At 46.0% G+C, this 27,259-nt stretch overlaps 1 pseudogene; it reads right to left on the reverse strand.

The window, feature by feature from the left end:
* Window positions 1–19,740: 19,740 nt before the first annotated feature.
* On the reverse strand, window positions 19,741–26,071 carry LOC139276772 (alpha-1,4-N-acetylglucosaminyltransferase pseudogene; annotated as a pseudogene).
* Window positions 26,072–27,259: the final 1,188 nt, after the last annotated feature.

A 27,259-nucleotide genomic window follows, 5' to 3' on the forward strand; every position in this document is an offset into this window, starting at 1 on the left:
ATCTTTGTACCGCCATCAAGTTTATCGAAAGCTGCCACTTCACCTGCCAAAGAAATTCTTTGTCCACCGGAGCCTTTGCTGTTCGTATCAAGTGGGATTCGATGGCGTCCGCTCTGATGGTCGTTCTGTGTTTATAGGGGGGCTTGCCTCCTGGAGTGAGTGAAGTTAGTCCTCTCCACAAGGCTCCTCCACCTTCCACGTCTCACCGAGTTCAAGGACTCTTGCATTGCAGTGGCTGTGGCTGGGTTCTTGTTCAGCGCATACTCCTGGTAGAGAGCCTCGCTTTCTTCCATCCAACAAAGATTATATGTCTTTCTAAACCACCGAGGTATATTGCGTTTTGTGGCAGCTTTAATAATTCTTATAAATCTGCTGAAAACATTGGTGGTTGGCAGAATCCACCTGATGTTGGTGTCAGCTTTTTTTGAAGTTCCATCGAGGTTCCAGTGTTGATGTAATGATAAGAATTTCAATACCAACGTTGATGATTGAGGGCCTGTGTTGACTGTTGGGGAAGACATTGAGAACAGTTCTGAAGGCGATGATTGGGTTTCCTTTGCTGTCTTTAGAGAAGAAACATCGGTCTGGGTTATGGGCCCAAATTTACCCAGGAGTTGCTCCGGTTTTTTTTGAGCAACTTGATTTTTCTGGAGTATCTTAAAAATTCCCATTCTGCACATTTAATTTGCGCCAGTGTAAGTGAGCTAGTTAGGATTTTTTTTAGTTTCGTTTTTTTTCAAAAGGGGGCGTTACCAGCCGTTTTGGCCATTTAAGCCAGTTTGGACAGCTAATAGTTGCTACAAACTAACTTAGGCCAGCGTATGTGGCCACTTGTGGCCGCACAGAAAACCCTTGCGGAGAGTTAAGAAATCAGCGCAGGTTGGTACATTCTAAAGCACCAAGACTTACAAAGCACTAAACAAAGCACAAAAAGCATCCACTAACACATAAAAAATAGAAGGAAGCAGAGAAGACCTGCACCTAAAGCACCAAGACTTACAAAGTTTTAAGGAAAGATGAAAAGAAAATAAAGAAACTTTGCAAACGCACAATCACAGTAGTTTAAACAACAGAAGCAACTACTTACATGTACGGGGCTTTTTTCATGTCACTCATTACTTTGCACATTTTTACAGGTCTCCTTCACAATCATTTTTTTACCTGTGCAGGCATCGCCCTAAAACAAATTAAGCCAAGCGAGATTTCCATTCTCCAATTGGCTCCAAAGGCTGTATGCCGAGATACTCCCAAAAGGTGTGTAAAATAGAAACAACTTCCCCATATTTTTGCCTGAAACAAGTTATCACAACAGGTTTCCATCTGTTTAATAGCTCGCGGGCCGGTGCGGGACAGCATTCGGCCAGGGATATGGGCGGCAAGCATCGGGTCGTCACTTCGGCCAGGGATAGGGGCGGCGAGCATCGGGTCCCGCTCACAGCCTGCAGGACACGCTGGGAGGCCAAGGAACTACTGCGCATGCGCGCAGACTCCACCACACATGCGGACAGCTTCCGGCACTGTTTTCGGCGCAGGGCTGTAGCTCCGCCCCCCACTGCACTATATGTGCCACGCCAGGAGCCGGGACACAGCAGAGCGTCCAGAAACGTGAGTACATTTTTTGGTGCCGTTTTGAGTGCACAAAGTCGGCGCATCTTGGTGCGTCGGAAAAAGGAGTCTCTCTGCTATGTTCTCAATGAAACATACCTCGATCTTTGGCATCAAAAAGGAGGAATTCATTCTCTCGTGAAGCCCACTATACAATTGCTTCTCCATCATAGTTGGCATCTGCATAGCCCCACATTGTGTGGCGACTATTAAAATGTCTGAGATGGAAAGATGGATGTTGACTATGAGGGAGTGGTGGGTCAGGCCACTTACAAGTGATGGTTTGTAGACATTGGAGATTGTTAGCTCTTCTACGCGTATTGCTGTAGTGAAAACTCCAGCAATACTGGTATGCTCGAGTTCAGTGCAGCCTTCAGATACCTTGTTTGATATAGCACAGGCCATATTTGGGATGGTTATTGCAAGCGATTAAGTTGAAACCTCTGATACATCCCCTCGTGTCGAACTGGTGGATGTGTTCGATGTGTGTTTCTTCAAAGTCCAGGACATCGACGCTGTGTTTTTTGTGTAACCATTCGAGGTATTCACATTTTGAACGAGAGATGCCTTCGATGTGAAGTTGGCACATTGGGATGGCTGGGCCTACATATAGTTTGCTTTGGTGCTGGAGAGGACCGTGCGATTTGCTTGGTTTGCTACTGTCAACGGGAGGTCGATTTAACCACCAGTTCGATGTCCTTTGAGACGACATTAGTGTGATGTCACGTAACCGGGTGGGCCACAGGAAGCCTGTCATGATCCATCCCTGATCCAGTGATGTCACTGACGGAAGGAAGTGCTGTGTCCCAGAACAACTCCCATTTCATTTTGGTTGGGCCTGTAACTTTAAATCTGGTGTCAGAAATGACTTTATAAACAGCATTCCCCAGAAGTCGAGAACAAAACTTTACCATGGAGTGATCATGATTTCATGCCACAAAAACTGCACCTAGTGTGATGTAAAATCCTGATTGTGCTGTCCTGTCTTTTTTTATGAAAAGAGGTAAACTAGCAAACATTTAGCAATTAAAGATTCAGATATAAACATAAAGTGTAACGCTTTCAGAAAGAAGAGGGTAAAATCATACATGGATTTTCATACTAGGGGTAGTATAGGATTATTGTGGAGGGGTGATTTGAGATGAGTGAATTGACTTCCTCGATACAGCAGTGGTATCTATTGTCAACACAGTGTTTGTGGAGGCTATGGGCATGGTACCTTTGCCCAGTCTTTCTTGGCAAAGATATTTTGTCTAAAATAACATCTGCAGTATCATTTAACCCTCAACCATTCACTGATCAGTCATCTTAATGTTATTTGTGAGACCTTGCTATGCACAAATAGGCTGCCATGTTTAACTGTAAAAGAACAGTCACTATACTTCAAAAGCAGTTAATTAAGTACAAAGTGTGTCGGGGCACAGTGAGGACATGAAATGCGCTATACAATTGTAAATTCTTCTTTTTCATTTTCTTTCTCTTTCTCTTCCTTCCTTCCTTTCCCGTTCTCTCCTTCTCGGGTACTGTAGCATGGTGATTATGTTGCTCATAATCCAGAGGCTACTGGATTAATAATCTGGAGATGTGAGTTTAAATCCCACCACGGTAGCTGGGGAATTTAAATTCAGTTCATGAAATAAATCTGTAATAAAAAGCTGGTCTCAGTAATGGTGACCATGAAACTGTCAGATTGCTGTAAAAACTCAACTGGTTCACTGATGTCCTTTTACGGAAGGAAATCTGCCATCCTTGCCCGGTCTGGCCTACATGTGACCCACAGCAATGTGGTTGACTCTTAACTGCCCTCTGAAACAGCCACTGGCACTCCACTCAGTTGTATCAAAAAAAACTGCTACAATGGACTGTTAAGCACAGTTTAGTTAAATTACTTTTCTCCTGCTTTAGTTTGTCAGTTATTTACACGTACATAACATCCCTCTTTCTCTCTTTCTCTCTATCACTCTCTTCATTTATCCCTCTCTCTCTCTCTCTCTATCTCACTTTCTCTCTTTTTCTTTCTTCAGCCTCATCCTATACAAAAGCAGGTGCTTTGCAAATGGTCTCTTCAAATAGTAAGTTGTGTTATCTGGGTTAGCAGCACCTTCATTAAAGTAATGAGTAAAGGAATTACATGCAAGCACATTAAAAGTGTTTGAACATTATATTTGAAAAGCCTAATTTCAAGGCAGGTAACCAGCGTGATAATTAATGATACATCAACACCTGCTCGTCTTTCTTTAGCGACGAGGTCTGTTTGAAAAGAAACATATTTTCAATTGTGAGAATGGAATTCTCTGTCGGTGCTGCAATGTGAAAGATATCACTGTTTTGATGCAATTAGTATTTTATGCAGTCGAGGAGTGTACTATGAATTAGAAAATCTAATTAATTTCGAAGTATCTCTGAGGTTGAAGGATGTGGGCGGGTTTTTTTTGTGTATTGTTTGAGTTATACAAGCAAGGTGAGACACGAGTGTGGAATGGAAATCAGACTCCTGGGCTCTCTGCACTAAAGTAGAAAGAAGACACAAGGTAGATATAAAACCAGTGAACAGACATAAAATCAGAATTATAACAGTTTAAATCTCCAATAAAAGATTCTGCCATCATAGTAACATAATTTCTAGCCTTTTCTTGTAAGCTTGTATTTTTTTAACCAACTTTTATCTAAATGTAATTAATATTTCTAATCCATCTTCATTTTTACAAGCTTAAAGTGTGGATACAATAAAATTCTTCATTGTTTAGCAAGATAACATTAAAAAAAAAGTACAACAGTGGCACCTGACAGACTTTAAAAAAATTTATTCATTTTCAGGATATGGGAGTCACTGGCAAGAACGGCATTTATTGCCCATCCCTAATTGCCCTTGAGAAGGTGGTGGTGAACCACTGCAATCCATGTGGTGAAGATACTGGTGAAGCTTTGTCACAGCAGTTGTGTACAACTGAGTGGCTTGCTGGGCCATTTCAGAGGGCAGTTAAAAGTCAACCACATTGCTAAGCATCTGGAGTCAGATATAGGCCAGACTGGGTAAGGGCGGCAGATTTCCTTCCCTGGAGGACATTAGTGAACCAGCTGGTTTTTACGATAATCAACCCAAGGTATCCTGTTTCTTACCACCACCAGAGGGCATACCTGTTGGAGTCCCAAAGGATCCCAGCATCCCTTGGGAGCACTGTATATAAGCAGGCCTCCCATGCTGTACCAGCACTCTGGAGTTTGAATAAAGGAGCTAAGGTCACACTTAATCATGTCTACAGTACTCAGTTACATTTCTTTATTATGAACATAACAACTGGCGACGAGATATCAAACAATCATGCGAAAATGCAGAGAACTGTTGATATCCTGGAGAAATTCTCAGAAGGGGACAATTGGAAGGCCTTCGTGGAGCAACTTGACTAATACTTCATGGCCAATGAGTTGGAAGGGGATAAGAACACTGCCAAACGAAGGGCGATCCTCATCACCGTCTGTGGGGCAACAACCTATGGCCTCATGAATAATCTTCTAGCTCCGGTGAAACCAACAACCAAATCGTATGAAGAACTGAGTATGCTGATCCGGGAACACCTAAATACGAAGGAAAACATTCTGATGGCAAGGTATCAATTTTATAAATGTCAATGGTCTGAAGGCCAGGAAGTGGAGAGCAATGTCGCTGAACTAAGGCGCTTTGCAGGACATTGCGAATTCGGTGGATTCCTTGAGAAAATGCTAAGATACTTCCTTGTGCTTGGCATTGGCCATGAGGTTATCCTTCGCAAACATCGAACCTGAGCAAAGCCATAACGATAGCCCAGGCATTTATGTCCAGCAGCGATAACACCAAACAAATTTCGTAGCATAAAGAGGTTTCAGCAAGTACTGTACACAAAGTAACGTCGTTTTCAGGCAGGAATGCATATGGCACAATGTACAGGCCTGCAGCTGCACGACCTCAGATGACCCAGAGTCTGCCATCAAACATTAATGCGAGGCAGTTAACACCTTGTTGGCGCTGCGGAGGTAATCATCGAGCCCATCAATGCCGCTTCAAACACTATGTGTGCAAAGGCTGTGGAATGTGCAGACGAGCTGCAAACCCTGCAAACCACCACGTTGCAGAGGAGGATCGCTCCATTGCGAATCAGGCTGCACTAGAGACTTGAACCGAAGAGGCAGAAGTGTATGGGGTACACACCTTCACCACAAAATGTCCATCGCTCATGCTAAAAGTCGAACTGGATGGAATTCCAGTATCCATGGAACTGGACATGGGTGCGAGTCAGTCTATCATGAGCAAAAAATCCTTCGACAGGCTGTGGTGCAACAAGGCACACAAGCCCAAGCTTAGCCCCATTCTTACCAAGCTAAGAACTTACACTAAAGAGCTGATCCATGTAATTGGCAGTGCAGTAGTAAAAGTCTCCGATAATGGAGCAGTGCATGAACTCCCACTATGGATTGAACCAGGAGATGGCCTCACACTGTTCGGCAGAAGCTGGCTGGGAAAAATCTGCTGGAACTGGGACGACATCCGAACGTTTTCGTCCGTCAACAGCGCCTCATGTGGCCAGGTTCTGAGCAAGTTCCCGTCGTTGTTTGAGCCAGGCATCGGAAGTTTCTCAGGGGCGAAGGTGCAGATCCACTTGGTTCCCGGCATACAACCCATCCACCACAAGGCACGGGCAGTGCCATATATGATGCAAGAGAAAGTGGAAATTGAGCTGGACAGGCTGTAGCGAGAAGGCATCATCGCGCCGGTGGAGTTCAACGAGTGAGCCAATCCGATTGTTCCAGTTTTCAAAGGTGATGGCATGGTCAGATTTTTGTGCGGACTATAAAGTAACGATTAACCGTTTTTCGCTACAGGACCAGCACCCATTACCCAAGGCAGACGACCTATTTGCGACCCTGGCTGGAGGGAAGACGTTCACCAAGTTGGACCTGACCTCGGCCTACATGACACAGGGGTTGGTGGAATCTTCAAAAGGCTTCACCTGTACCAACACGCACAAAGGTCTTCATCTACAATAGATGCCCGTTTGGGATTCGATCAGCAGCAGCAATTTTTCAAAGGAACATGGAGAGCCTGCTAAAGTCAGTTCCACGCACCGTGGTTTTCCAGGACGACATACTGGTCACAGGTCGGGATACCATCGAACACTTGAAGAACCTGGAAGAGGTTCTAAGTCGGCTAGATCGTGTGGGACTCAGGTTGAAATGCTCGAAGTGTATATTCCTGGCGCCAAAGGTTGAGTTCTTAGGGAGAAGAATCACGGCAGAAGGCATCAGACACATCGACGCCAAGACAGAGGCCATCAAGACCACAGAACATGACGGAGCTGCGGTCATTCCTGGGACTCCTCAACTATTTTGGTCATTTCTACCCGGGTTAAGCACATTGTTAGAACCCCAACATGTACTGCTACGCAAGGGAGATGACTAGGTATGGGAGAAATTAAAAGAGGCTGCTTTTGAGAAAGCCAGAAATCTGTTATGTTCCAACAAACTGCTTGTTCTGTATAGCCCATGTAAACGTTTAGTGCTAGCTGGCGATGCGTCTTTGTACGGGGTGGGGTGTGTGTTACAACAAGCAAATGAATCGGGAACATTGCAACCGGTCGCCTATGCGTTCAGGAGTTTGTCCAAGGCCGAAATTCAGCATGATTGAAAAAGAAGCTCTGGCATGCATTTACGGGGTAAAAAAAATGCAGCAGTATCTGTCTGGGCTTAAGTTCAAGTTAGAAACTGAACATAAGCCGCTCATATCGCTATTCTCAGAGAGCAAAGGGATTAACACCAAAGCCCGCATCCAAAGATGGGCGCTTGCGCTGTCTGCATATAACTTTGTAATCCGCCACTGACCAGGCACAGAGAACTGCGCTGATGCTCTCAGTCGGTTATCATTGCCCACCATCGGGGTGGAAATGGCACCGCCTGCAGACTTGCTCTTGATGATGGATGCATTTGAAAAGGAAAAGTCACCCATTACGGCCCGCCAGATCAGGATCTGGACCAGCCAGGATCCTTTACTGTCCCTTGTAAAAAACTATGTCCTCCATGGGAGCTGGTCCACCATCCCAGCGGAGATACATGAAGAGATCAAGCCGTTCCAGCGGCGCAAAAACGAAATGTCCATACAGGCGGACTGTCTTTTGTGGGGCAATCGCGTGGTTTTGCCTAAGAAAGGCAGGGAAATGCTCATACGTGACCTACACAGTACCCACCCAGGCATAGTAATGATGAAAGCTATAGCCAGATCCCATGTGTGGTGGCCCGGCATCGACTCAGATTTGGAGTCATGCGTGTGCCAATGCAACACTTGCTCTCAACTGAGCAATGCACCCAGGGAGGTACCACTAAGTTTGTGGTTATGGGCCTCCAAACCATCGTCTAGGATCCATGTTGACTTTGCTGGCCCATTTCTAGGCAAAATGTTTTTGGTTGTTGTGGATGCTTATTCGAAATGGATTGAGTGTGTAATAATATCTGTAAGCAAGTCCTCTGCCACCATTGAAAGCCTACGAGCCATGTTTGCCACTCAGGACCTGCCTGATGTCCTTGTCAGCGACAATGGGCCGTGCTTCACCAGTGCTGAATTGAAGGAATTCAGCATCGGGATCAAGTATGTCACATCTGCCCCGTTCAAGCCCGCATCCAACGGCCAGGCAGAACGGGCGGTCCAAACCATCAAGCAAAGCTTGAAACGTGTGTCAGAAGGCTCCCTTCAGACCCGCCTGTCACGACTCTTGCTCAGCTACTGTACCAGACCCCACTCACTCACCAGGGTTCCCCCAGCCGAGCTGCTTATGAAAAGGACGCTCAAAACAAGGCTCTCTCATGTCCACCCTGATCTCCATAATCAGGTCGAGAGCAGGCGACATCAACAAAGCATGTACCATCATCGTGCAAACTTGTCACGCGATATTAAAGTCAATGACCCTGTATTTGTACTCAACTATGGACATGGTCCCAAATGGCTTGCTGGCACTGTCATAGCCAAAGAAGGGAGTAGGGTGTTTCAGGTCAAACTTGCTATTGGACTAACTTGTAGAAAGCATTTGGACCAAACCAAACTGAGAGTCACAGGCAGCCACAAGCAACCCGAAGAGGACACCACCAACTTTGGCCCTCCAACGCACACACAAGTGGCAACCGACATCATGATCGACCAGGAAGCTGAACTCACCATCCCCAGCAGCCCAGCAAGGCCAGCTACCCAGCAGCCCAGCGAAGAACCAACCAACTCACCTGCACCTGCATTTGTACCGAGACGATTGACTTGGGAGCGAAAAGCCCCAGATTGTCTCACCCTGTAAATAAGTGTACTATTGACTTTGGGAGGGAGTGATGCAACCCTCGTCAACCCGTATCATACTGCCACCAGAGGGCATAGCTGTTGGAGTCCCAAGGGATCCCAGCATCCCTTGGGAGCACTGTATATAAGCAGGCCTCCCATGCTGTACCAGCACTCTGGAGTTTGAATAAAGGAGCTAAGGTCACACTTACTCACTGTCTACAGTACTCAGTTACATTACTTTATTATGAACATAACAGGCACAGTAGTCTTTCAGCTGCCTCGGCCCCAAACTCTGGAATTCCCTCCCTAAACTGCTCCACCTCTCTACCTCTCTTTCCTCCTTTAAGACGCTCCTTGAAACCTACCTCTTTAAACAAGCTTTTGGTCATTTGCCTTAATTTCTTCTTTTGTGGCTCAGTGTCAAATTTTTAGTTTGTAATACTCTTATAAAGCACCTTGGGACATTTTACTACATTAAATACACGTTGTTGCTGTTGAATAATTATAGGACTGGAATAACAATGCAGAGGTCAGGAGTTAATTTGTTGCTGGACTAGTAGTCCAGAAGCTTTGGCAAATAATCCAATAAACGCGAGTTCACATCCCACCATGGAAATTTGAGAATTTGAATGCAGTTTTTTTATTAAAAAAGGAAATAAAAACTCTAATTTTGTTTGCATCTCCTGTATTATTGTTGTATAAAGCCCACTAGTTTACTAATGTCCTCTAGGGAAGGAAATTTGCTGTCCTTACCCGGTCTGGCCTATATGTGACTCCAGTCCCGCACCAAGGTGGTTAACTCTTAACTGCCCTCTACAGTGGCCTAGCAACCCACTCAGTTGTAAGAAAGCGCCCACTGCCACCTGCTCAGAGCAACTAAAGATGTGCAATAAACGCTGACCTCGCAGGCGACGCCCACATCCCGATAATAATAGTTTTTTTTTTAAATCCTGCCATTGTAATTTGCAAAATTGAATTCAATAAATCTGTTAATTTGCGGGCTGGCATCAGAAAATTATTATAAAGCCACAGGATTGTTGTAATAACCCAACTAGTGTCAGTTGTGGCTCAGTGGGTAGCCCTCTCACCCTCTGAATCAGAAGATTGTGGGTTCAAATCCCATTCCAGAGACTTGAACAGAAGAATCCAGGCTGATACTTCAGTTTCGGATGAGAGTTTAACCAAGTCCCGGTCTGCTCTCAGGTGGATGTAAAACATTCCATTGTACTATTTCGAAGAAGAGCATGAGAGTTATTCCTGGTGTCCTGGCTAATATTTAGCCCTCAATCAACTTAACAAAAACAGATTATCTGGTCGTCATCACATTGCTATTTGTGGGAGCTTGCTTGTGCGCAACTTGGCTGCCACGTTTCTTCGTTAAACAATGACTACACTCCAAAAGTACTTAATTGGCTGTAAAGTGCTTTGAGACGTCTGGTGGCCGTAAAAGGTGCTATATAAATGCAAGTCTGTCTTTCTTTCTTTTGGTTCACTAATGTCCTTCAGGGGAGGGTGTTTGATCTCTACCTGGTTTGTTCTACATGTAACTCCAGTCCCACATTATGTGGTTGATCCTTAAAGTTTGGGGCCCAGAAGAGGCAAGGGCCCAGGGGCAGCACGGACCAGCCCACACTGCGATATGTGTGCACGTTAGGTCCGTGCAGCAGAGCTGGTCTCCGGTTGTCTTGGTTAATCCTTGCCACTGGACCAAGACCTAGCTCTGTCAAGCCCGTGTGGTGGCTGGTGTGCAACGGCCACCCCACATTAAACAAAATCCACGCTCAGGCATCTTCCATCCTTCAACATGTAGTTCGGGAACTGGAATATTAGGTCCTTCATTGAAACACCTGTGAACTCATCCCTTTTTGGCATGGAAGCAAGTCATCCTCTATATGAGGGATCGCCTATGATGATCCTTAAAGACCTCGAGTTAAACAGCGATGGGCAGTATGGCCCACTGCCTGGAACAAAATTAAAATAATGGGCTAGACTTTCCACTTCATATCGCCCATCTAAGGCCCATCCATCGCCCAAAACGGACCTCTATCGCCCATTTTGAGCAAAAAGTGGAAACTAGTCCCAAAACGTCGCTGGAAAAATAGGCCCCCAAGTTTCCACTTTGATCGCCGAGATGATCGCCCAAATGATCGCTCACACAAGGCCCATCCCAAGTTTCGGCATCTAGCATGCACTTCGCTGGGCCAATGCAAGGTCCAAAAGAGTGCTCAAAAATAGTTGCTTTTTTTGGGCCTTAGAATGGGAAATGGGCACTATGGACACCATTTTTAGCTTCTGAGGAAGGGTGGAGAATTAATTCTAAGTTATTTAGAGAGTAAAATTGAAGCAAATTGTACTCAGAAATTTGGGACAGGGAATATTAATAGGTATTATCAACTTATTGATGCTAAATAGATCTCATATATTGGAATTATTTAGTAAATAGCTTTTACATAGTGAAGTTATTTAATGACATTGTTGATGCCTATCAAGCTGACTGGTATACAACTTAGAGATTACAGAAAGGGCACTTTTACAGTGATTAGAGAGTATAGAGTGCAGAGATTATTAAAATCAGTGAAAGTAATTATTGATAGTGATGGGGCCCATGCTTTCCCTGTCTTTAATTGCAACTGCTCACACACTGGTTACTGAAAGGATCAATCGAAGAGGTGGCACAATAATGCGTAGACGGAGACGAAGACAGAGGAGGAGACCGTACAGCCAACGAAGGTACTTGGAAAAGAAATCCTACCTGAACATGTCAGAAAATGTTTGTCTTAGGAGGCTGCGATTCCGGAAGGAGGTCATCGATGAGATATGTCAACTCGTCAAGGATGATCTGCAGCCTTCCAGCACTATCAGAACCGCACTGTCCGTTGAGGTGAAGGTTACTGCTGCCCTAGCCTTTTACACATCGGGATCTTTTCAGTCTTCAGCTGGCGACATCTGCCATATCTCTCAGCACGCTACACACTGCTGCATTCGACAGGTGACTGAAGCCCTTTACGCTCGCAGGATGGAAAGCTTCCCAATGACCAGGGAGGCACAGACCGAGAGTTTATTGAGGATATAGGGGAGGATAATCAGCATGGCGATCTAGCACTGGTACCACCACACCTTTCCCGAAGACCAGTACCCAGTGGCAGTTACACGGCCGCTCAGCTTTTGCGTCAGCAGCTCATTAATGAACGCTTAGCATGAACTATTATTGTTGATATTCAAATGTTCAATTACAGTTACGTTTAAACAAAAGTTTCATTTCCATGGGGAAACAGAATAAACAAACAAATATGCATGAAAAACTGTACATTGTAAAACTTATGTAAATAAGAGAGAAGGTACAAGAGTTGTAGAAAATTTTTGTTTTTAATTAAGAAACATGATTTTTTTTAAGAACTAATGAACAACACCCTCCCTCCAAACCCCCACCCCACGCACCAACCCACCCTTCCCTCAAAATCCCCAAAATGTTAGAAGAAGAAGAAATTGAACATTTTAAAGAACAAGTGGCCATTTAAGTAATAATAACAAGTGACCGTTTTAATCAGGATAACAAGTGACCATCTCAGACATGACAACAAGTGAACATTTCAGTCATGATAAGAAATTACCATCTCAGTCATGATAACAAGTGACCATTTCAGTAACGATAACAAGTGACCATTTCAGAAAGAATGGAAAGTGAACAGTTAAGTAATGATAACAAGTGAACATTTAACTATTGAATACAAGTGGCCAATTTAGTAACAATAACAATAACAGTAACAAAAACAAGAGAATAATAAAGTGATAAAGTGATAACAAGTGAACATTTTAGAAACAAGTGAACTATTGAGAAGCACTCCCCCCTCCCTACCTGCGGCCACGTTTCCCTCCAGATCCTGTCCCACCCCGTGTCCGTACCCCACCCACCCGTTTTGGTCTACACAGACCGACACCAAGACATCGTGCAGTGTGGGACGGCAAGACTTCCAGCCGTGGTGGAGGTAACGGAGCGGAAGCAGAAACCTCAGGCTCTACTTCCGAGTCAGGAGGAATTGGGTCCTCTGTACTTGCTTGTGTGCTTGGGGTCTCGCTGCGAGTGGACACGACACCTTGGGGTGCAGCACCTTGTCCAGCCAGCATTGCATGCCGTAGGGCATTTTTTGCGGCTGTCTGCTCCCTGATCGCCTCCAACGTCTCCCGAGCAGTCTGTGACTGCTCAGAGGACCAGCTGGAGAAGCGCGAGCAGAACTCGCTCCAGGTTGCGGAGAACTGTGGGCTCCAATTGTTTGAGAAACCTGCGAACCCCTGGATAAGGTCGCAACCGATCGCGACCGTCTTCCTGCACAGGGAAAGTAAGCTCTCCGTCTGGTCCTCCGTGGTAGGAAAGCGCATATCACGCTGATCGGACTGCCGTGGGATTGGCGTCTGCAATGTCACGCGCCTTGGCGTCACCACCTGCACACCGCTTGGTCCCGGTGCCTCATCTGTCTCAAAAGAGATGGCCGCAGGTTGTTCCCCCCCCCCGCCCGCCACAAAAAACATCTCCTGTTCTTCCTCCTCCTCCTCCTCCTCCTGCTCTCGCACAGCCGCAGCAGGAGTCTGTACTGGCTCCTCCTCGGGCTCGTCCTCCTGAGAGTGTCCCGATTGGTCAGTGGACATGTCCGTTGACTCCATCAGTACTTGTTGACCTTTGAAAGACAAATGGAAGTTATAAACAACGTTTAACAATGCAAATCAATTCATCTCAATTAATAACTCAAAACATTACCATTAGCCCATATGCACAAGCGATTACCAGGCCTAACATGACCTCATTTGAAGATCAATAGTACATCTCAGTAGTATAACTCAATTAAATATCAAATTAAAGTATCATTGCATAGGATTACCCGCGTAACAAATATTTACTATTGATTCACACATTGCACAATGCATAGTTCTCATTACTTATGTGACTCTAGGGTGGGTTCGGCCACACCACAGGTTGTGACCGAGCGGCTTTCTGGCCCCACCAAGGCCACTGCAAGCTCCTCATATGCATTGAGCGACTGCACAGCCCCTGCCCGTCCTGCAGTGCTCCCGTTGGTTGATGGAAATCTTCTTCTGTAATAGATAAGGTAACATTGCACGGCATAAGCAGATGGATTTGGCAATAAACATTTAGGACTGACAGATTTATAAGTTCAATTTCAAGTTTGCAATACATTTCATGGAAGATATTTCATACTGTAACATTAAAATTTATGTTGCGGTGCATAAATGTAATCATAATTTAATCCGAATTTAGTTACTTAGTCATGCTTAAAGATTACGATATAACATTGCAGATTCTAATTAGATTTTCCATACAACATTAAATTAAAAAAATGAATGATTTCTAATTTAAATTTCAACTTACTCTTGCAGCTGCCAGTAGACTGTTCCATCATTTCCTGCACTGGTCCGGTGTCTGGCCTTCATTTGATGCCGATGTGACCACGTCGGCAATCTCTGCCCAAATCCTCCGATATGCACGGGGTGGAGGTTTCCCATGTCCACCCCGTGTCAGATCCTCCCACCTCGCGCTTACACAATTCACCAGGGCCTCAGTTGCCTCTTCGCTGAAGGGTTTGGCCCTTCTCTTTCCTGCACCTCCCTCCATTCTTTAAATTTATCTGTATTTTCAATAACACTAGATAACCTGCTTCCTTTCTCCTCTATCTCTCTCTCTCTCTCTCTCCCAGACCCACATGGAGCTTCTGAGCATGTGTGAAGACCCTTGATCTCACAAAACATGAGAAGGAGCATCAACCTGAAAAAAAAAATCAACCTGCACATGCACAGTAATGCGTTGCTAGGGAAGCTTTTTTTTTTCATTCACTTCTGTTTTCTTTGGGCGATCGTGAGATCACCGAGAAATCAGATCGCCCATTTGACATCGCTGGGCTAAGGCCGAATGGAAAAGCTAAAAAAAAAATGGGCCTTGAGCCGGTGATCAGCACGGGTGATAGGTCCCGCATCGCTGGAACAAGGCCCATTTTTTCCGGCCTTAGCCACAAAATGGAAAGTCTAGCCCCATGTACTCCGTTACCATAATCGCATAACTGGCCATTTCCAATGGAGTGTTGCTTCTTTAACATTTCCCTCTTGAATGCTGATTTGACCTCCAGTGATTTTCTGGCTTTTTTTTCAAATTTCCAGCATTTATGCTTTTTATCTTTTTATCTCTGCTGTCTGTCAGAAGTTCTTGCTATCTCTGCGGTCCAGCTACATTGCCTGCATTTCAATTTCTCAGGTGTTCTGCTGGTAAAATAACTTTGTTTTAAGCTGCTTTGGATACTGAAATCCAATGTCGGGTCATTTCCTTTTGAGTTTTTTCATTAGCCAGCCAATGATTGAATGCTTGCAGCTTGTTGCCTTGTGCCGGATGAAGACTTTCAAAGCAATATCTGATTTTCGATTGCTGCCCCTAAAGGACCTGCTTCCGAACAAAAATATCAGATGTCGGCAATGACTCAAGCCTCAAAAAAGAAATGGGCCATGAATTTAAAGACTTCTGTAGCTTTGGGAGCAAGGAGGAGGGAAGGGAGCTGTGACAATTTGCAGTGGTGACCTACAGCATAAATTGAGTAAATGGTAGTATTCAATCTCCGCTGATATTCCACAAGTGTTTCTCAGCATCATGCTCCATATACAGATTGTACAGTAGATAATGGGTCACACTTTACTAGTGTACTATGTGAAACAACACTGTCATCTATGCATTTACAGTATTCAGTTCGTAAGAGGTCAGAATTTACTCGGTTCTGGTGCTAAATAGCTCATGCTTATGTCTGTCTTTCAATTCCCATATGGGCCAATTTAACATGTTACCATTTACTCCATATCTGCTACTTCATTTTTTTTGTGGGGGGTGGGGGATGTGGATGTTGCTGGCAATGCCAGCACCTACTGCCCATCCTGAGCTGCCCTCAACCATTGCCTTGAACCACTGCAGCCCGTGTGGTGAAGGTAGTGAGTTCCAGGATTTTGATCCAGCGACGATGAAGGAATGGCGATATATTCAGGTTGGCAGAGTCTTCAGTTGCCCGAGTCCTTTTATACTCTTTGGAATTGCCTGCTGCCCTTGTCCTTCCAGGCAGTAGAGGTTGCGGATTTGGCAGGTACTGCCGAAGAAGTTTTGCCGAGATGCTGCAGTGCATCTTGTAGATGGTAAATGCCGCAGCCATGTTCTGCTGATGATGGTGGAGGGAGTGAATGTTTAAGGTGGTGGATGGGATGCCAGTCAAGCAGACAAGCAGACTTCTTTGTCCTAGATGGTGTCGAGCTTCTTGAGTGTTTTGGATCTGCATTAATCCAGGCAAGTGGAGAGTATTCCATCACACTCCTGACTTGTGCATTGTAGGTGGTGGAAAGGCTTTGGGGAGTCAGGAGGTGAGACACATGCCGCAGAATACTCAGCCTCTGACCTGCTCTTTTCACCACAGTATTTATGAGGTTGGTCCAGTTACGTTTCTGGTCAATGGTGACCATCAGGATGTTGATAGTGGGGGATTTGGTGATGCTATTGTCATTGAATATCAACGGGAGGTGGTTAGACTCTCTGTTGAGATCCTCATTGCCTGGGACTTGTGTCACACATGTTACTTGCCACTTATCAGCCCTGAATGTCATCCAGATCTTGCATGCAGGCATGGACTGCTTCATTATCTGAGGAATTTCCTGGGGCTGAGAAGATTGGCATTCAATAGCCACAGCCATCTTCCATTGGAGTATGACTCCAGCCAGTGGAGACTTTTTCCCCTGATTCCCATTGACTTCAGTTTCACTAGGGCTCTTTGATGCCACACTCAGTCAAATGCTGCCTTGATGTCAAGGATCACTCTCACTTCACCTCTGGCATTCAGCTCTTTTGTCCATGTTCGGACCAAGGCCGTAATGCGGTCTGGAGCCGAGTGGTCCTGGAGGAACCCAAACTGCGCATCTGCGAGCAGGTTATTGGTGAGTAAGTGTCACTTGATAGCCCTGTCAATGACATCTTCCATCACTTTGCTGATGATTGAGAATAGACTGATGGGACGGTAATTGGCCAGATTGGATTTGTCCTGCTTTTTGTGGACAGGACATACCTGGGCAGTTTTCTACATTGTCGGATAGATGCCAGTGTTGTAACTGTACTGGAACAATTTGGCTAGAGGTGCGGCTAGTTCTGAAACACAGGTCTTCTACACTAGACCGGGATGCTGTCGGGACCCGAGCCTTTGAAGTATCCAGTGCAATCAACCATCTCTTTATCACATATAGTGAATCGAATTGGCTGAGGACTGGCATCTACGATGGTGGGGACCTCGGGAGGCCGAGATGTTTCATTCACTCGGCACTTCTGGCTGAAGGTGCTCGTGAATGTTTCAGCCTTGTCTTTTGCACTCATGTGCACGGTCCCTCCATCATTGAGAATAGTGATGCTCATCGACCCTCCTGCTCCTGTTAGTTGTTTAATAGTCCACCACCATTTACGACCTGTTGCGGCAAGACTATAGAGCTTTGATCTGATCTGTTGGTTGTGGGATTGCTTAGCTCTGTCTATAGCATGCTGCTTCCGCTGTTTAGCATGCATGTAGGCCTATGTTGTAGCTCCACCAGGTTGGCATCTCATTTTTAGGTACACCTTGTGTTGCTCCTGGCATGCTCTTCTACACTCCTCCTTGATCCAGGTTTGGTCACCTGGCTTGATGGTGATATTAGAATGAGGGATATGCCAGGCCATGAGGTTACAGATTGTGTTGGAATACAATTCTGCTCTTGCCGATGGCCCATAGCGCCTCATGGATGTCCAATTTTGAGCTGCTAGATCTGTTCTTAAGCTGTCCCATTTAATTTGTGTACACCTCAGAGCCAGTCCTGTCGATGCACACTGTAAATAGATTAGTGGGCCGAATTTAGTCAAGGCCTCCGCCCATCCAAGTGCCGCCAATGGCCGCCGAGGTACCTCAAAGGTCGGTGGGCAGCAAATCAGGGACTTGCGCTGCCAATCTGGGCGACAGCCAGCGGGAGCTCCCATTCTCGGTGGCAGAAGTGCTTGCCGCCCAAGTGCTGCCGAGGATAGAGTTGGGCCCACAGAGAGTCGAAGACCTAAAAATAAAAATCAATAACAAAAAATAAAAAAACTTCAGGGGACCCCATCAAAGTAAATCACTGTGGAAAAACCAATAAAAAAATGTTCACTAACTTTTTTTCAACGATCTTCATATACCGTCGGGGACAGACCAGCCTCCTCGCAGCGGTCCAACCCTGTTCTGCCGCCGAGTCCCGCTGACTCCTGCCTGCATCGATATGGGAGCTCCGTGGGCAAGAGGTCAGTTGCGCCACTTGGCCGTCCGCTGACTTCAGCAGGCGGATCCCGGCGGCTCTCCCCTCCCGCCCGCTCCAGGCCACCTTGAAAGTGACACTGGGCGGATCTGCAAGAGCAATGTCGGTGGCAGTCGGTGGCAGCCGGTGGCATCGGGCGGTGAGTTGATGAATTTCGACCCCTAAGTTTCTAACCACAACAGCAGAAGAGCTGGGTATATGAGAGGAGGACCGGCCATATTGCTGATGCGCTGATGATCATAGTTCCAGCTCCTTCTTTTCTAGGTACATTTGGATGTAGGAATTGTGCAAATAAATGGCATGTAGCCCCTGGAGTAATGGTATGCCATTCCATTGTGATCGACAGCTGGTGACTTATCCGTGGTGAGTACTTTTGCTAGTAGCACAACCTTTCCCCAGCAGTTTTAAAGGGTATGAGTCACCTTAATATTGTGACTATTTCATGTATTGTCAATGTAGGTAGAGCTGGGTAATTGTTTTCCACCTGAAGCTTTAATGTTTCAAAAGGTGACCTCGGGCCAGTCATAAAAGTCATAGTTTTACTCTCATTTAATAAAATGAAAGTTCCAGGAACAGATAGATTATTTCGAAACACAAAAGTGTGGAAATTCAAATTGACCAGTGATCCCATTGCATGCATTTATTACAAAGTTCTGCAAATCTGTTTATAGAGAGAACAAATTTTTTTTTACTAGGATATACGGTACAGAAACAGACTATTTGGCCCAACCAGTCCATGCTCCACTCGAGCCACCTCCAGTCTTTCCTCATCGAACTCTATCAGCATAACCCTCCATTCCTTTCCCCCCTCATATGTTTGTCCAGCCTCCTCTTAAATACATGTATATTATTCACTACAACCACTCCCTGTGGTAGCGAGTTCCACATTATCACCATCCTCCGGGTAAAGAATTTTCTTCTGAATTCCTTATTGGATTTCTTGGTGACTATCTTGTATTGGTGGCCTCTAGTTTTGCTCTTCTCCACAAGTGGAAACACTCTCTCTGTCTCCACTCTATCAGAACCTTTCAGAATTTTAAAGACTTCTATTAGGTCACCCCTCAGCCTTCTCTTTTCAAGAGCAAAGCGACCCAACCTGTCTCGCAATTCTGGTATCATCCTTGTAAATCTTCTCAACACCTTCTCCAGTGCCTCCATATCCATTTTTACAATACGGTGACCAGAATTGTACGCAGTACACTGTGTGGTCTAACCAAGGTTCGATACAGGTTGTTTTAAAATTATACTGACATTTTCTGCAAGGTGACTGACATCCTTGAAATTCCCAGCCGTTTGCAGATTCTCCTTAACTTCTCAGAATATACAAAAATGCAGATGATGAATTAAGGGGGAACCTTTATGCATGGTTGGTGTTCAAATGTTTAGATCCTGGGGCATATTTCCAATGCCCTGAATAGTGTTAGTCCTGTTGGGCATAATGAAGATGTAAAGGGTGGAATTTCCATGTTCTGTCCCAAACTATGTCTGCCCCCCACATTTTAGGCAATCCTTTCTCAGGCACTAAGTGACTCAGAACTATTTCTAGATTGAATTAAATTTCTATATGTAGTTGGACAATACATCTGAAAGAAATATTTTCTCATGTATTCAACTATCATTGTAGCCCATGTATAATCTGATCTAAGTTGTACACCTTGAGAACATTGACCACAAGGGGCGAACTTGTGGGAGACACTCCTAACCAGGACTTTCCGGTATAAAAGGGGAAGCTCCACCCACCTTCATCACTTGAGGTCTTGGTAATAAAGGTAACTGGTCATAGAGTGACCTTCTCTCAAATATGGGCCTTGTGTGCATTTATACTGTATAAGGACATATTATTGGCGACGAGAAACTGGGATTTAAACCACGCGAGCATGGCCACTAGCGGCACAGAAGAGAGGTACTGTGTTGGTGATGATTGGGACGACTTTATTGAGAGACTACAGCAAGGAATGGTTGGGACAGGATTCGGCCAACAAATGCAGGGCTCATCTCCTGACGGTTTGTGGATCCAGAACGTACTCCCTGATGAAGGACCTTCTAGCGCCAGAGAAGCCGGCGGACAAGACATTCGAAGAGCTCAATAAGTTGGTTGGGGAACACCTTAAACCAGCGAGCAGCATGTACATGGCGAGACACCGGTTTTACACGCACCGGCAGCGAGAAGGGCAAAGCGTTCTAGACTTCGTGGCAGACCTCCGGCGACTGGCGAGCCTATGTAAGTTCCCAGATGCATGCAGAGCGGAGATGCTGCGAGAATTTTTTATTGAGGGCATCGGGCACGCTGGGGTTTTCAGGAAACTGATTGAGACCAAAGACTGGACCTTGGAAGTGGCGGCTCTGATAGCCCAGACAATTATCTCAGGGGAGGAAGAGACCAGAATGATTTATGGCAAAAATCTTGGTTTAAATGCGGCAAACGACCAGGGAGTCAACATTGTTAACGCGGCACACAGTTCTCTAGGCAGACAAGGGCAATCGGACATGCCCCAGCATGTAGTCCAACCCAAAGGGGGAATTCAACAGAGACAATGGCTAGCTGAACGGTGATTCATGCCATCGCAAAGGACAATGCGGCCAGTAATGGGGCCATCAACACCTGTTAATGGTGTGCTTAAGGACAGTTACAGAGACAGTCAGAGACGATCGACTGGTAATGGACCTTTTGTTTCCAACAATGGGGCCTCCAGCTCATGCTGGAGGTGTGGAGTCAAACACTCTTGCAGGTATCAGCAATATACCAGCAGAAACTGCAATGTCAGCGGTCACTTGGCACGTATGTGCAGGAAGCCTGCAGCCAGGTTGATGTACGAGGAGGACGGGCCTGATGTAAGCCCTACGAGGCCAAATGAATACGGGGGGAAATCGCTGCAAGCTGAAGTTCCGCAAGTTCACGTGGAGCACATATACAGTTCATATACCAGGACGCCACCGATAATGATGAAAGTGCTCCTCAATGGCATCCCAGTATTAATGGAGCTAGACACGGGGGCCAGCCAGTCCCTGATAAGTATCAAACAGTTCGAAAGGTTGTGGGTGTCCAAGGCCAGGAGGCCAAAATTATTGCCAATTGACGCACTGCTACGGACATATACAAAGGAGATCATTCCGGTGCTAGGCAGCGCCACGGTAGTCATGACCCACAAAGATTCGGAAAACAGGTTGCCACTCTGGATTGTCCCAGGGGACGGTCCCGCACTACTGGGGAGGAGTTTGCTTGCTGTCATGAACTTGAAATAGGGCGATGTCAATGCAATTTCTTCTGTGGAGCGAGTATCATGCTCACAGGTCCTGGACAAATTTGACTCATTATTTCAACCCAGCATCGGCACTTTCATGGAGACCAAGGTAGTGATTCACATAAACCCGGACGCCAGGCCAGTACACCACAAGGCCAGAGCGGTGCCATATGTGATGCAGGAAAAGATAGAATCCGAATTGGACCGCCTGCTGAGGGAAGGCATCATCTCGCCAGTCAAGTTCAGTGACTAGGCGAGCCCGACCATGCCGGTGCTCAAGGCAGATGGGTCAGTCAGGATATGTGGCGATTACAAGGCCACCATCAATCGGGTGTGTGTTGCAGCATGTGAATGTCAATGGTCAGTTACAGCTGGTAGCTTATGCCTCCAGACGTCTGTCGCAAGCAGAAAGGGACTATGGGATGGTAGAAAAGGAAGTGCTAGCATATGTATATGCAGTAAAAAAAATGCACCAGTACCTATTTGGCAGGAAATTTGAGCTGGAGACAGATCACAAACCCCTAACATCCTTTTTGGCCGACAACTACGTTAGCCGCCTATGACTACACAATTTGGCACTGACCGGGCACTGAAAACTGTGCCGATGCACTCAGCAGGCTCCAACAAGCCACCACTGAGGGGGCAACTGAGCATGATGCTGAGATGGTCATGGCTGTTGAAGCTTTCGAAAGCGAAGGCTCACCTGTGACAGCCCGTCAGATTTAAGTCTGGACAAATAAAGACCCGCTACTGTCTTTAGTTAAGAAATGTGCCCTGAATAGAAACATAGAAATATAGAAAATAGGTGCAGGAGTAGGCTATTTGGCCCTTTGAGCCTGCACCACCATTCAATAAGATGATGGCTGATCATTCCTTCAGTACCCCTTTCCTGCTTTCTCTCCATATCCCTTGATCCCTTTAGCTGTAAGGGCCATATCTAACTCCCTCTTGAATATATCCAATGAACTGGCATCAACAACTCTCTGCGGCAGGGAATTCCACAGATTAACAACTCTCTGAGTGAAGAAGTTTCTCCTCATCTCAGTCCTAAATGGCCTGCCCCTTATCCTAAGACTGTGTCTCCTGGTTCTGAATTTCCCCAACATCGAGAACATTCTTCCCGCATCTAACCTGTCCAGTCCTGTCAGAATCTTATATCTTTCTATGAGATCCCCTCTCATCCTTCTAAACTCCCAGTTGATAAAGACCCAGTTGATCCAGTCGCTCCTCATATGTCAGTCCAGCTATTCCTGGAATCTGTCTGGTGAACCTTCGCTGCACTCCCTCAATAGCAAGAACATCCTTCCTCAGATTAGGAGACCAAAACTGAACACAATATTCCAGATGGGGCCTCACCAAGGCCCTGTACAATTGCAGTAAGACTTCCTTGCTCCTACGCTCAAATCTACTTGCTATGAAGGCCAACATACCATTTACCTTCTTCATCGCCTGCTGTACCTGCATGCCAACTTTCAAGGACTGATGAACCATGACACCCAGGTCCCGCTGCACCTCCCCTTTTCCTAATCTGCCGCCATTCAGATAATATTCTGCCTTTGTGTTTTTGACCCCAAAGTGGATAACCTCACATTTATCCACTTTATACTGCATCTGCCACGTATTTTCCCATTCACCTAACCTGTCCAAGTCACCCTGCAGCCTCTTAGCGTCCTCCTCACAACTCACACTGCCACCCAGTTTAGTGTCATCTGCAAACTTGGAGATATTACACTCAATTCCCTCATCTAAATCATTAATATATATTGTAAAGAGCCCTGCGGCACTCCACTAGTCACTGCCTGCCATTCTGAAAAGGACCCGTTTATCCCGACTCTCTGCTTCCTGTCTGCCAGCCAGTTCTCTATCCATGTCAGTACATTACCCCCAATACCATGTGCTTTAATTTTGCACACCAATCTCTTGTGTGGGACCTTGTCAAAAGCCTTTTGAAAGTCCAAATACACCAAATCAATTGGTTCTCCCTTGTCCACTCTACTAGTTACATCCTCAAAAAATTCCAGAAGATTTGTCAAGCATGATTTCCCTTTCATAAATCCATGCTGACTTGGACCGATCCTATCACTGCTTTGCAAATACGCTGCTATTTCATCCTTAATGAATGATTTCAACATTTTCCCCACTACTGATGTCAGGCTAACCGGTCTATAATTACCCATTTTCTCTCTCCTTCCTTTTTTAAAAAGTGGTGTTACATTAGCAACTCTCCAGTCCATAGGAACTGATTCAAAGTCAATAGACTGCTGGAAAATGATCACCAATGCATCCACTATTTCTAGTGCCACTTCCTTAAGTACTCTGGGATGCAGACTATCAAGCTCTTGGTGATTTATCAGCCTTCAATCCCATCAATTTCCCTAACACAATTTCCTGCCTAATAAGGATATCTTTCAGTTCCTCCTGCTCACCAGACCTTCGATCCCCTAGTACATCCGGAAGGTTATTTGTGTCTTCCTTTGTGAAGACAGAACCAAAGTACTTGTTCAATTGGTTTGCCATTTCTTTGTTCCCCATTATAAATTCACCCGAATCTGACTGCAAGGGACCTCCGATTTGCTGCTTTTTCTGGCTAATTTGTATGCCTCTTCCTTGGATTTAACACATCCCCCCTGGAATGGGGACTGGGCAGCCACGTACGGGACATGCCCTGAGGAGTTTAAACCATCATTCATAGACGCAAGACGCAGGGATGAACTCTCGATTCAGGCCGATTGCCTACTATGGGGAAACCGAGTAGTCATGCCCCAGAAGGGCAGAGATCCATTTGGAGTAGGCATCTACTACAACCAAAAACATTTTTCCCATGAAAGGACCTGCGTAGTCCACATGGATGCGTGACCATGACTTGGCGGGCCAGGACCAGGGGCTAAGGGGGGCTTCCCTGGGTGTGTTGCCCAGCTGAGCACACGTGTTGCACCTGTGAACACAAAGTTCCAGGTCTGCATTTATCCCTGGCCACCAAACGTGTGACCTGGCAATTGCCTTCATCACTGAATTCAAGGACTTCATGGCAGGCAATGGAATCAACCATGTCAGAACGGCACCGTTCAAGCCGGCCTCAAACGGTCAGGCGGAACGAGCAGTGCAGATAATCAAACAGGGGATGCTCAGAATCCAAGGGGGTTCCCTACAAAGCCGCTTATCACGCCTCCTGTTGGCCAATAGATCCCGACCACACTCACTCACAGGGGTTCCACCCGCAGAGCTGCTAATGAAAAGGATGCTCAAAACCAGGTTATCCCTTATACACCCTACTATGAAAGAAATTGTTGAGAGCAGGCATCAGTCACAATGTGACTGCCAAGACAGGAATGCAAGGGCACGATGTATTGATGTCAATGGCCCTGTTTTTGTCCTTAATTACACTGCAGGGCCCAAATGGCTTGCAGGCACTGTGATTGCCAAAGAGGAGAATAGGGTTTTGGTAGTTAAACTTACCAATGGACAAATCTGCCGCAAACACGTGGATCAAACTAAAAGGAGGTTCAGCAACCCCATAGAAGAAGCAGAGGAAGAATACGACGTAGAGTTTACTCCACCACAGGTGACCTTACACTGGAACCAAGTGGAGGAGAGCCCAGTCACTGTGGGCAGTCCGGACAGGCCTGAGGCACCGCAAACAGCAGACACTCAGGCCAGCGCCCAACAACCGGAGCCCCAACTCAGACGCTCTACAAGGGAGTGTAAACCACCAGAGAGACTTAACCTGTGATCCCAATAAGACTTTGGGGAGGGAGGTCATGTCATGTATTCAACTATCATTGTAACCCATGTATAAGCTGACCTAAGTTGTATACCTTGAGAACATTGACCACAAGGGGCGAACTTGTGGGAGACACTCCTAACCGGGACTTTCCGGTATAAAAGGGGAAGCTCCACCCACCTTCATCACTTGAGGTCTTGGTAATAAAGGTAACATGTCACAGAGTGCCCTTCTCTCAAGTATAGGCCTCGTGTGCATTTATACTGTATAGTAAGGACATATTATATTCCATTAATGATCCACTTCCAGCAATGATTTTTCTTTTCTTCATGGAATTCATATAGTTCCATACATGTTCTCCATATGTACCCGAGAAGATGCTCTCTATATTCTCCTTTTTCCAGGAACCATAATACTTTTCCCAGCTTGAATATGGGATTGGATAGAACCGCCTTGTGATCCATAAAGAGGCGCCATTTCAGTCCTTCCCAGCGAGGCTGGCTAGGTTATTCGACTTGCACCATCGCTTCAGAACATGGGTTATCAGTCGAGGGCCTTGTTGACCCCAAATGTGTCCAACATAATGGGCAACAAAATCTTCCATGCAGTTCCACGTAAAATAATGGTGGCTGTAATGAAATCCCATTGCTCCATTACTGAAAAATGCTTCTCCTTCTGTACAGATAAAATTGGCAAATGGCAAAGGCTTCATTGATATAATGTTGGTATCCAGGTTGATGCCAACATATTTCCCTAACAGTGCTAACTTGCAGCCGTCAGCCAGCACATGATCCAATATATTTCCAAATCTGGATTTGCCTGTGGTATAATGGACAAAGTAAAATGTAATCCATCATGTTCATTTTCACCATATTTAAACATTTCTTCTCGAATCTTTGGGGCTCCTCCTTAAGCTAAAGTCCATTCTCTGTCAACAAATTCAGTTTGCAGGGGCTCCAGGTATCGTCGGAAGCCACTCTATAACCAGGATCGTAAGAGAGCGCTTGAATTGGTTTGCTCCCCAATGATCTCTCTCTGCAGAATGATGGGCCTGAAGCTGCAACCTTCCACTACATGGCACAACGTAACTAACGGATTGTTAAGGAAGTCCAGAAAGAAAGAACTTGGCCATTGAGAGGATGCTGGAAATTGGAAGTAGGAGGACATGTGCCAGCCGAGAACATTCTGCTTTTCCTATTATTGTCCCCTTCATTAATTGTCAATGATCAGATTAGACTGGGGAGCAGAAGGAGCAGCGTGGCAGCCTGGCCCAGCAGGCTGAGTGGACCCCGGCCTGCGAGCACCATCGGAGCAGGCCGGGGAGTGGAAGGAGCAGCGTGGCGGCGTAGCACTCCAGGGAGCAGCACGTGCTGGAGCAGGAGAACAACAGCAGCGAAGAGTGACATCACCAAGGTGCAGGTCAATGATTGGAGCATGGGCAGGTACAGCAGGAGCAGCGACAGATTGTAGAGGGATGTGATCAGAACCCGGGAGAGGCGTGAGTTCGGGACCCAGAAGAGGTGAGGGCCCAGGGGCAGCACGGGCCAGCCCACACTGCGATAGATATGCGCACTAGGGGCTAGATTTTACACTTTTGTGCAGATCGCCCAGAAATGGGCGTTATTTCCAGCGTGGGGGGTAAAAATGGGTTTTCAAATTGCCGGATTGTTGGCTATTAAAGCCGCTAGTCTCCATTTTTGAAATTTGGCGTTACCACAAGCGATATGAAATGGGCGTTAGCGTTAAATTCCGCTGACCTTCTGTTGTAAAGTGTCGCCGTCCTTAGCAACAGCATGGAAACGCTAGTTTCCCGCGATTCAGGAGGTCAGGGGTCATCATTACATGCACAGAAGAGGAGACAGAGAGAGAGGGAGCACAGAGGAACTGAAAGCGTGTGTGGCTGTGGTATGTGCTTGTTTGGATGTTGTGGGAGGCACGAGGGAGATTCACCAGCAGCAAAAAGTCTGCTAAGCACCAAGAATATAGTTGGCACCGAGTTTTTGTCCAACAAATAATATATAGGGGTAAGCCATTTAGGACCGAGATGAGGAGAAACTTCTTCACCCAGAG

Source organism: Pristiophorus japonicus, chromosome 12, assembly GCF_044704955.1.
Source record: "Pristiophorus japonicus isolate sPriJap1 chromosome 12, sPriJap1.hap1, whole genome shotgun sequence".
Taxonomy (NCBI): domain Eukaryota; kingdom Metazoa; phylum Chordata; class Chondrichthyes; family Pristiophoridae; genus Pristiophorus; species Pristiophorus japonicus.